The sequence below is a fragment of the Suricata suricatta genome, chromosome 7 (genome assembly GCF_006229205.1).
Source record: "Suricata suricatta isolate VVHF042 chromosome 7, meerkat_22Aug2017_6uvM2_HiC, whole genome shotgun sequence".
Lineage (NCBI taxonomy): Eukaryota > Metazoa > Chordata > Mammalia > Carnivora > Herpestidae > Suricata > Suricata suricatta.
Genome location: NC_043706.1, coordinates 77,579,026 through 77,589,167, shown reverse-complemented (window position 1 = coordinate 77,589,167; position 10,142 = coordinate 77,579,026). Strand labels below are relative to the sequence as shown.

The window sequence follows — 10,142 nt, the reverse complement described above, 5'->3', positions numbered from 1 at the left end:
CCCCGCCCCCGCCCCTCGCCCCCCACCCTAGCCCCCGGAGCGCCATTCGCGGAGCGGCTTACGCTAGTCGCCAGGCGTACGGCGCCCCAGCGGCCGGGGAGGTGCGCTGCCCGGCTCCCGTAAAGTTATTGTGAATGGGGAGCGGGTGACGTCAGCGCCGAATGTCAACAATGTAGCGATTGAGAGTGTGGGCGTTCCGGGGAGAGCGCGAGCCGCGCGGCGCGGAGCAAACAGCGCCGAGCCGCCGCCGCCTCAGCAGCAGCAGCAGCAGCGACCGTGCACACCCGGGCTGCGGTCGCAGCAGCGCTAACGTGAGCGCCCGCCGCCGCCCTCTCCACCCCGCCTGCCTATTCCCGCGGCCGCCGGGCTCTTGCTTTCTCTCCGGCCTCCCCTCGACCCTTCCCCTCCCCCTACGCGGCACACTCGGGGGGCTGGGAACGAGCTGCCATGTGATGTGCGTCCTCTCCAAGAGCTTTCGGTGACCCCCGAACCGCCCACCGCGCCAGCTCCCGGGAGGAGGCTGCAGGCTAGAAAGACACTGGGAAGAGGAGGCGGAAAAGGACGCAAAGTTCTCTGGCGAGGTGAGTCCCCGGCCCCGGGTCCCGGGCCCTGGCGCCGGGCGGGGCGGCGGGGCAAGTTAACGGGGGGGAGCGGGTGCGCGGGGCAGGCGGGGAGGCGTGGGGAAGCGGCGCGGGAAGGGAGCCCCGGCCGCCCAGCGCGCAGCCGCCCGTCCAGCGCCCAGCCCGCTTTTATGGCATTTTCTAGGAACGGGAAGGGGGTGGGAGCCGAGCTGGCGGACGCGGCGCGGCGAATGTGCGCTCTCTCGCCAGGCTGTTTACGGCAGGCGAGGCGGCATTGTATTTTGCTAGCGTCGACGGGTGTTTTGGAACAGCAGGGGGAGGAGGAGCAGAGGGTAATAAGTCAGGCGTGGGGAGGGCGGGCTGGAGGGAGGCGCGCGTCCGCGCGAGCCGGAGCAGCTGTCAGATCCACGGCCCTGCTCTCGGCCCCCAGTCCGCGATCCCCGCGCCAGGCCCGGCGGCCTCCTAGTTGCCCGCGGCGTCCCCGCCAGGGGCTGCTCCGCCAGGACTGCGGCCGCCGCGCCTTCGCGCTCCGCTGTCAGTCGCCGCTGAGTAGCTGAGACCTTTGCGACAGACGCGGCATCAAAGCCCAAGTTTAGGGTCCCGGGAAGAGGCAAGCTGGGAGACTCGCAGCGCAGACTAAGGGAAGCACGCTGAGTGGAATCCCTACGAGCCAGTGACCGCGTTACCGGAATGCATCCCTGGGATCTCGAACCTAAGGGGTCGTACCTTCAGAGAGGGAAACCTTGCACCTTCCTCCCCCCAGGATTCTACATGAAATCAAAGTGCAACGCGCACACACCCTCTCCTTCCTCCCCACACTTGTTTCCAGGCTCCACCTAGGAGAGGAGTTTATCCAGGGGACACCTCACCACGTCCCATGCGAAGTCTCCCTGTGATCGCTTCGTACTCCTCTCACGGGTGGGTGCTCAGTAGCCCAGCGCCGTTGGCGAGGGCGGCGGGCGGCGCTCATGGACTACCCCAGCTGCCCGCGAGAGGGGACTCGAGTGAGCATCTCGTCCACTTCGATCTGGCCAAGGATTTGCAGAGGAGCCGAACCGTGGGAGGAAGCGGGCAGGGCCGAGTGTATACACGTGAAAGGGGACGCGCACCCCTGGCTTCGGGGGCTGTGGACTTGCGGTGTATCCTCAGCACCTTCTCGCGTGTAGGCGAGTTTAACAACTTGGGGGAAGTTCCCGTGTAGGCGCTGTCCCGATGGGTTTGTAAGTGGCTGGAGAAGGCGCGCCTCTCCGCTCTCCGGTCACTGCGGTCGCTGCGACCCGTGGCCCCCGAGAAATGGGAAGGACGAGAGCGCCCCACCCCTTACTGCGCCGCAGACTCCCGGTGGGCCCTCGGGGAGCCAGACGCGGCGTTTCTCGGTTTTCACCTTCACTGTCTAGTGCTGCAGTCGCACTGTGTGTGTAAATTTCATCTGTTGAGTGTATTTAACTAAAAAGGGCAATTACGTTAGATAAAAATCCTTTTCTGCCTAGTGGGAACCTTGGCGGAGATGATGCCTAATGAGATATTTTGCTTTTGTCTGTTTAGAGTAAAATTAGAGATGTTAACTCTGATAACGGTTTTCTCAGATCATTAAAATGTAACATGTAGGAAAGGCATGTCGAGCTGCGAAGGCTCTGGCTGACATGAAAGAAACTGAGCGTGAAAGGCTGCCACTCTTTCCGTGGAGAGGGCTATTTTGGTAAGGCAGCGGGCGTCTTGCTTAAAATGTGAGATTGCCCCACCCTGGTTCTCCGGCAGCTCCCGAGTAAATGGCATTTTCCATTCTTGCAGGTAGTAATAAACGTGAGTCAAAATGACATCTTGTTAGAATTAGTCTTTAGTCTGTAAGAGAGATTGCTAAATTACAGTGTTGCGCTCAGACTGCTCCAGTGAAAGGTCTGTCAGCATTTCCATTATAAATTCAGTTTTTTGGGACTTTATAATTTCACCACAAAAGTTGTGGCTGAAATGTTTTTTCCCTTCTAGTGTTCTGGTTTAGAGAATACATGGATTGCCCAATTCTGTCCTATTTGCTATTTTTGAAACTTGAATGCCATTCAAAGTGTGGGGGGGGGCCCCAAAATGGAATACCCAGCCATGGAATAAAGTACTTTTGTTAGAACACATTCTGATTTGTTCAGGGCAATATTTTCATTTTGGAATTTGAAAGGCTTTAGGTTTGACATGTGGTAATCATAAGTGTGTTGAGTTAATTCCTCTGGTATCTGTTGCTTCTGCAGGTGGATTCAAATGTCAGTTCGTTTGGTATATGCCAGGATTATAGGGGAAAACATTCTCTTTATTCAGTGTATGTCTGAACTCATAAGCTGAATTATAAATATCCTTGTTAGTTATTTTTCTGCTCTCTGTAGGTTGCATGTGAGGATCTGCTATAGAGAAAGAGGGGGTTAGGCAGAAAGGGAGGCAGGGCATCAGAACAACCCCCTCCTCCCCCTGCCCCAATTCACTTTTCAGTGTCCCTAATGCCTGGGAGGAAGCCATTTATTCCCTTTCTATTGAATCATGCCTTTGACTCAGTATCTTCAGGCAAGTTCTTTCCAGTCGCTCACCTCTGGCTGCTGTATGAGGGGCTTAATTATTTGCAAACTGCCTTGAAATCCCTGGATGAAAGGCACTGCATAAGTGCAAAGTATTGTTATTCAGATATGGAATTTAATGATCCATTACAGTTCATCAGGAAATGCACTTTGCAGTGATGGTAGGAAACGTTTCCACCTGATAGAGGGTAATAATAACTGCTTAAAAGTGGGTTCCGATTACAGATGAGACAATTAACTCTAGCCATGTGCTCTTCAATTTGTTGCAATTCATTTTGTGATCAAAGTGAGTCACAGAGAGCCAGATGGTCAGGTTCATGTTCAAATCTCTCCTAGGCCAGCCCTTCACTTCTGGGCCCACTGTCTGCACAGCCGACAGGACTTACTCATTAGCGCTTGTGAGCTGTTCCTCAGAATGTATGATCTGGGCTCCTGTGATGCCAACAATGGGGCTCAGGCCAATCTATATTGTTGGAAGCAGTTTAATTTTATTTGGATTAACTCACGCTTAGTATCTCTGGTATGGATCCAGCCTTAACAAGGGAGGAGAGAGATCCTAGAGGCTCCCTAGCTCAGCTGTGCTGGGCCTCACTCCCCGACTTTTTGTGCCTCCGATTTCAGGGGGGTATGGTATCTGGCATGTTAACGCTGGCTTCATTACCGAATGAATCACAGAATTACTTAGGGAAATAAATACCCTTCCTGTTTTGCTGAAGGGGCATGGTGCAAGACCAACTTCGTGGGCATGTGCTTGCTCTGTAGTACCCTTCTTCGCTGATCAGAAGGATCTCACACTTGGTTGAATCTTCTGTTGTTAATCATCTTGAAATCCTTAATAATTCTTGAATTCGGGAGCCCTTCGTTTTCATTTATCGCTCTCCTGGTGTGGAGCGGGGCATAGTATTGAGGGGCAGGCAACCACTACTTTGTCTTAGCTTCTTGTTGACTGTTGCCACACGGGAATAGATGGGAATACTGGCTTTGTGTTGCCACGTCGCCTGGTTTACCCAAGAGAAGCTGGATATCTGGATTTTTATGTGGAACCTCTGAGTTTAAAATACTAGCTAAAAATGTTTCAAATGCTGGATGAGAATGTATACAATAGTTAGAGCTGGCCTGTATGTAGCCTTTCTTCTACCGCTGAAGAAATGAAAACTGCTTATTGTTTAGTATTGCTGTATTTGGCTATTTTCTAAAGGCCTGGCACATAGTAGATGATTTATGAGTCTCCACCAAATAAATGTTTGTAGCTATCCAGAAAATTGAAAGATCCAAGAAAAACATAACTTAAAATCAATGCTGAGTCCCCACTCAGGGATTGATAGCTTTCTTTTTGATAGTGAATGCAACATGAAAGACCAAACACTTAATATCACGGCATCATGATAATCCTCTGCAGGTACATAACCCATTACTTTTGGATAACCTGCCCTCTACTTAGTTGTTATTGACCAGATGGAGTAACTTGGCTGTTAAATGCCTGAGGACCTACCTGAGAATCTGACATTTGAGAACACCCACTAAAATAATAGCTGTGATTTATTGAAGGCTCAATATGTGCCAGAAACAGTTAACTACTTGACCTGTACATACCTCCTTGACTCCTCAAAGCAACTTTGTGAAGTAGGCATTGTGCCCATTCCACAGAAGAGGAATTTCCTCATTTTATGTTGTAAATAATTTCACCTGAATGCAGTATGCGTTTTCTTGACTGTCTTAAGGCGACTCCCCATCCTGTACATACAGTCCAGCCCTGAGTCAGTGACTGGGTGTGCAGTAGGGGCCACACTAAACAGGATATGGTTCCTGCTCTCAGGTACAAGGAACACAGAACAATACCAGATGCAGCATCTGTGTCACAATCTGCATTTATATTGTAGACAACACATCTGCCTCTCTGTTCCTCTCCTCTTACCAACTGGAGGTTACAGAAGTTCCACTGACATAGAACCCTTGCAGAGGCACTAGAGGATCAGAAACCAGGGCTGGTTGTAAAAATTTGCATTTTGGGGGAAAAAATACAAACTTCTGGCACAGCTGGAGCTACGTGAGGCAAAGCAGCACCAAGACCCTGGGAATGAGAGAAAATCGCTTCCGTTGTGTCAGTCACAGTGTATGACCTACTGCTGGCCCATGTTTAAATTTTATATAAATATTTACAAATTGTTCAAGTCCAAACTGAAACCTGCTGTGAACTAAACATTTTATAAATTGAGAAAGATTGCCCAGAATATGCTTTTTTTAATTTTTGTGGTGTGGGACAACATTTCATAGAAAAGTAGTTTTCTTTGTCAATTCAGGGTTTTTCCTTTTACTTTTCTTCTGGTTTTTTTCCTTTCTTGTTAATTTCAAATATCAGTGTACCTAAAACTGAAACCTAATATTACCATCAGCATGCTGCCTAGCGCTGGAAGTATCCTCAGAATCACTACTCTGTCCTTTTCAAGGACCATTTCTTTTCTAAAGAATATGGAAATTGGACCTTGCCTTACTAGTGGCATTACTTCACAAATCAGGCAGGAATTTTGCCTTTGTTTTTCCTTGAGCTATCTTTTCCAAGATAATAAATCTCCCCAATCTGAAAGCATTTCACATAGTCGTTCATTCAGTCATTGGAATTACAGCTAAAAGGTCTCTCAGTCTTCCCCGGTGACTTCATAATCATCATTTCTCCAGCATATTCCCCTGGTTAACTTCTCTTTTGTTCCTTAGCTTGATACTGAATTGTCCTTTGGTTCTGAGATGTGTCATTTTCCTCACTGACTTTTTTGTTCGTCTCTTGAAGGCTGGAGGACACACTGCTGATGCCCCTGAGAGCTGGCGCTTGGTTACTAGCTCCCTTCTGTCTTTGTGTCTGCTTTCATCTTCTCCTTCCTCAAGCATTTATATCCTCCACTGTCCAGTCCTCCTCTTCTTCTCCTAATTGTTTTCATTTGTTCCTGAGTCTGCAGCTAGTGTGGGACAAACTCCAGGTTAGTTTCAGAAGAAATCTATTTGAGTTTCCAGGTCTTCCATCAATTCCAGTTCTTCTCTCTCCCCTGTCATTTTCTGCAGATGCTTCAAGAGTTTCCTCAGGACTTTTCACTCAGGACTCAGAAGGCTTTGACTAGAAGTTTCCTTAGGAGCCCAGTATCTACACATTAGTGGCAGTGTTTACTTTCTTCCCATTCTGTATTCTCCCAAACAACAGAGCCTCAGGGCTCCAACAAAATGGGTCAAGTGTTCAGAAGTCCCATTCTTTAGAGATAGATGCCTCATTCATTCCATAAATAAACATCTACTGATCATCTCTTATGGGGCAGGCACAGTATTAGGTGATCATAGTACTCTTGGTGGAAGGTGGTGGGGGGTGCAAATCCAGTTCTGGTCCCTGCCCTAGTGAAGAATGCCATGGAGTAGGAGAGATGACATTAATTACGTAGTAACAGATCACCCACTGCATGATCTGTAAAGAAAAGGTGTATTCCATCTGTAAAGAAAAGGTGTAATGGGGGCGTTTGACCAGGTTGGGAAGTTGGGGCAGCCCTTCCTGAGGAATTACGGAATGAACTGCCTATCAGAGCCCATCTGAAATTTGGAGCTTGTCATTTCCTCCTAGCCTCCTAATCCTATTAATTCACTACTATCTTTGGCCCTTTGGAGTATTGCATAAACCATGATACAACCCATTTTGGCAAATAACGATTCCTGTATACAGAGTCCAGAATTGATTTATTTACCTGTGTCTTTAGAACCTGATAAACACAGAATTAATTGCCAAGAATACCATTTGTTTTCATAGCTGGAAAACAATGCAAGTTAGCATTTTTATTTTAAACACATTTAGGGTCATTTTAACAACATTTAAATAATTAGAAGTTACACAGACATCCCTCCCAGTTGGCTGGTATGTGTGTGACCTAGGCAAGGATCTATAATGAAAATGTGAGCCCAGCGTCTGTGTGAAACCCCTGCCTAGCTGAGAGCAATAAGGTGTCCAGCCTCAGCAGCACAAGAAGGACTATTTAGACTATTCTTAGCATAATTTAGGAGTTTTGGCAATATCTATTTAAAACAAATTACTGTACCTTTTGCTAAAACTCTTTTTCTTTGCATCCAAAGATAGCTAACCTGTGTTGGGAGCTTCCTATGTATGTTATTCATATTAACTCATTTAATCCTTAAAACAACCCAGCGCTGGGTGTGATCATTAGAAGCTGAGGCACAGATGTCACCCAGCTAATGAGAAGTGGAGCTGAGATTGGAAACTAGGTATCTGATGCTACAGCCTGTTCTCTTAACTGCCATGCTGTTCCACCCCTCTCTCCCCTGCTTTTCCTTTTTGCTCTCTAGCAGTTCTCAGAAGTAGAAATATAGGCCAACTCACTCTGAAATATTGGATATTTTGTTGATGTCTGTCTGAACGATAAAACTGAAAAATAATGTGTCAGTGAACTTTAATGAATAGATCTTTTGTCTTCCACGTGATTCACTTTCTAATAATTTCATTCCTCAGGTCTAATTGTCCATTTGGACATCACAGAGCAGAAGTGGTGACGTAAAGACAACATGAATCCCATGGCCCTGTCCCCAGGATATTCCTGTAGGACAAGGTCTACCTCATGTTAAGTGAAGACTTTGTCTTTAGCACGTTTTAAAATGAGGGTAGGAAAGGTGAAAGAAACTATTCCTATAATAGGGAGATGATTCTACTGAGGAGGAAGAATTTCATCCAGAACCAATTCCGTTAGAGCCCCTAATTAGAAATATTAGCTACTAGTAACAGATAAAAGCAGGTAACCTTTGCTCTCATTTTAGTCAATTTCAGGAAGAGATTATCTTGCCAGATTAGCATGTTGCAACTCTCAACTGGGGATTTGAATGGCTTTAAAGGACTCAGCTAGGCAGTTGGCTTGGCAGTGACCCTGATTACCTCAGGTTTGCAGGGTCACTGTTTAGAATGCTGATTCAGCTCTGGCCCTGGCTGGACATCCAAGTTGGTCTTCCTTAGTCAAGAGGCATTATTCTTGGGAGCTACTAGAACATCAAGCATACATTTGAAGCTCAATTTGGAAAATGATCTAGCATATGAATATATTGTGCTTATTTTTCAGTATTTAGTTCAAATTTTGGAGATGGCTAAATGAGGAGATGCTTAGTGTGTCACTGTTGGAGGTTTTAAGTGATTAAAAAAATCAGGCAGATGAGTGCATAAAGATTTCTATGCAAACAATGATGAGCTTAAATTAAAGCAGCTGATTTCGTGTGAGAATTACTTGCATTGATTTGTAGAATATCTATATGGGTTCCATATTATGCAAATGAATGAGCCCTGAAGAGTCAAACTGTGGGAAAAAAAAAGAAATTAACTATAAAGATATTATTACCCATTCAGCAAGAGGAAAATGTAGACATCCTTCGAGTTAACCCTTACTTTTCATATTATCTCTTTAGTAAGATCAGTGTCAGGGATGATGATCCTTTCTGCAGTTGTAAAGCTAAGCAAGATTTGCTTGGCTCTTCCAACCACTGTCCTCATTCCATCCTTCTGCTCTCTCTGGTGTGCGGCTTCCGGCCACCAGTGCTTAACTAGTCCCCTTGTTCCCTTTCAAAACCATTCTCGGAAAGGGATTTGAGGAAAACAGTGTATAAATAACAGCATACCTAGTACATCCCTTCTTTCTGAAGCATCAGCAAATTAATAGGAGACGAAGCCAAAGAAGAGAAATTCTATCAATGGGATTGGTAAGATTTTACACAGTTGTAAGCTGGTTGTGGGAGGTTATGTTCGAGTGAGGAGAGGGTGTTTATAAACCCCGTCCTGGACAGAGACTATAGGTAAGTAGATTAAAGGATAAAAACCACTGCAATATTAAAAATATAAAGATCTGATGATTTTTAATGTTATAGTACATTTGTCACTGAATACCACCTTCCTCTTGACAAACACTGGATCTGATCACATAAACCTGTGTAGCAAGAGGGTGTGTTATTTGCATTTAAACAGAGCTTCAAGGGAAAGCCACTTGGTTTATAATTAGAAATTCTGGTCATTCAGTAACAGTGAACCCAAAATACGCTATTATCCTTAAATGTTGAATTTTAGGAGGAAATAAAAAGCAGTGGACCCCAATCACCCGCCTCCCTACCTTATTAGTAAAAATTGAGTTGATAAATTTATTTAGAAATTGGCATGCCCTATGCTGCTAGCATGGTGATGACATCTGGATGTTTGGAGAAGTTGATTGACTAATGAAACCATGCTTAGTTAGACATGTTGCCCGTTAAAGACCCAGTAGTAGAGACTGACCTGCCTTCTGAACTACCCATCCATCAAGGCAGAGTCCTCCAGCAACCATGCTATGTTGAGTTGATGGCGCCATCTAGTGCCAATCTCTGGAACTATCCTGCTGGATTCCTTCCTTCGCTGTGGGTCAGCTCACTGAGCAGCTGGGTGGAAGAGATTGCTGTCTAGTGGGGCACCCAATTCCTACCTCTCCCCGGTCTCCCTACTTTAGTTATGCCACCATGCCTTCTTTTCTTCCTGACTCCATTTCTTTCTGTTCCTCGCTCACTAGTATCCCTTTTTTGTAGCCATTTTTCCTTCTTTTTTTTCTCTTGCAACTCTTGATCATTTTTTTGAAACAAAAAAAATCAGCACTTACAACTGATAAACATAAATATTTTTCTAATGATACATTATGCCAAAGTAAGAGAATGCCGTGCATTTCAAAGTGAATTAATCTTTTAAACCATGTTAAAAGAACCAGAGTGAGACTGAAGATGAAGTCCAAAAGTCTTATTTAGAAGACTGTCCCCTATCTACCTCTAATTAGATGCTTCCTCAAACACAATCAAGAGGGGTTTTTTTTTAAGTTTTTAATTGGTTTTGGAACTATTGTTATAGGATTATTATCTCTTTTTAAATTGCAAATTGAACGTCTCACTCATATTTTACATTTGAGAGTTTCATGGAAAATCCTGGAATGGTGGTCTCACTCGCATGGCATGGTCTCTATGGCAA

The 10,142-nt window shown here is 45.9% G+C and overlaps 1 protein-coding gene across 5 annotated transcripts in view; it reads left to right on the top strand.

The window, feature by feature from the left end:
* Positions 1–226: 226 nt before the first annotated feature.
* BACH2 (BTB domain and CNC homolog 2) overlaps positions 227–10,142 on the top strand; it is a 358,199-nt gene continuing 348,283 nt past the window's right edge. For all 5 annotated transcript variants that reach the window (XM_029943601.1, XM_029943598.1, XM_029943600.1 and 2 more), the window contains exon 1: positions 227–581. The gene's annotated coding sequence lies outside the window, so the exon portion shown is untranslated. The remainder of the gene's footprint in view (positions 582–10,142) is intronic.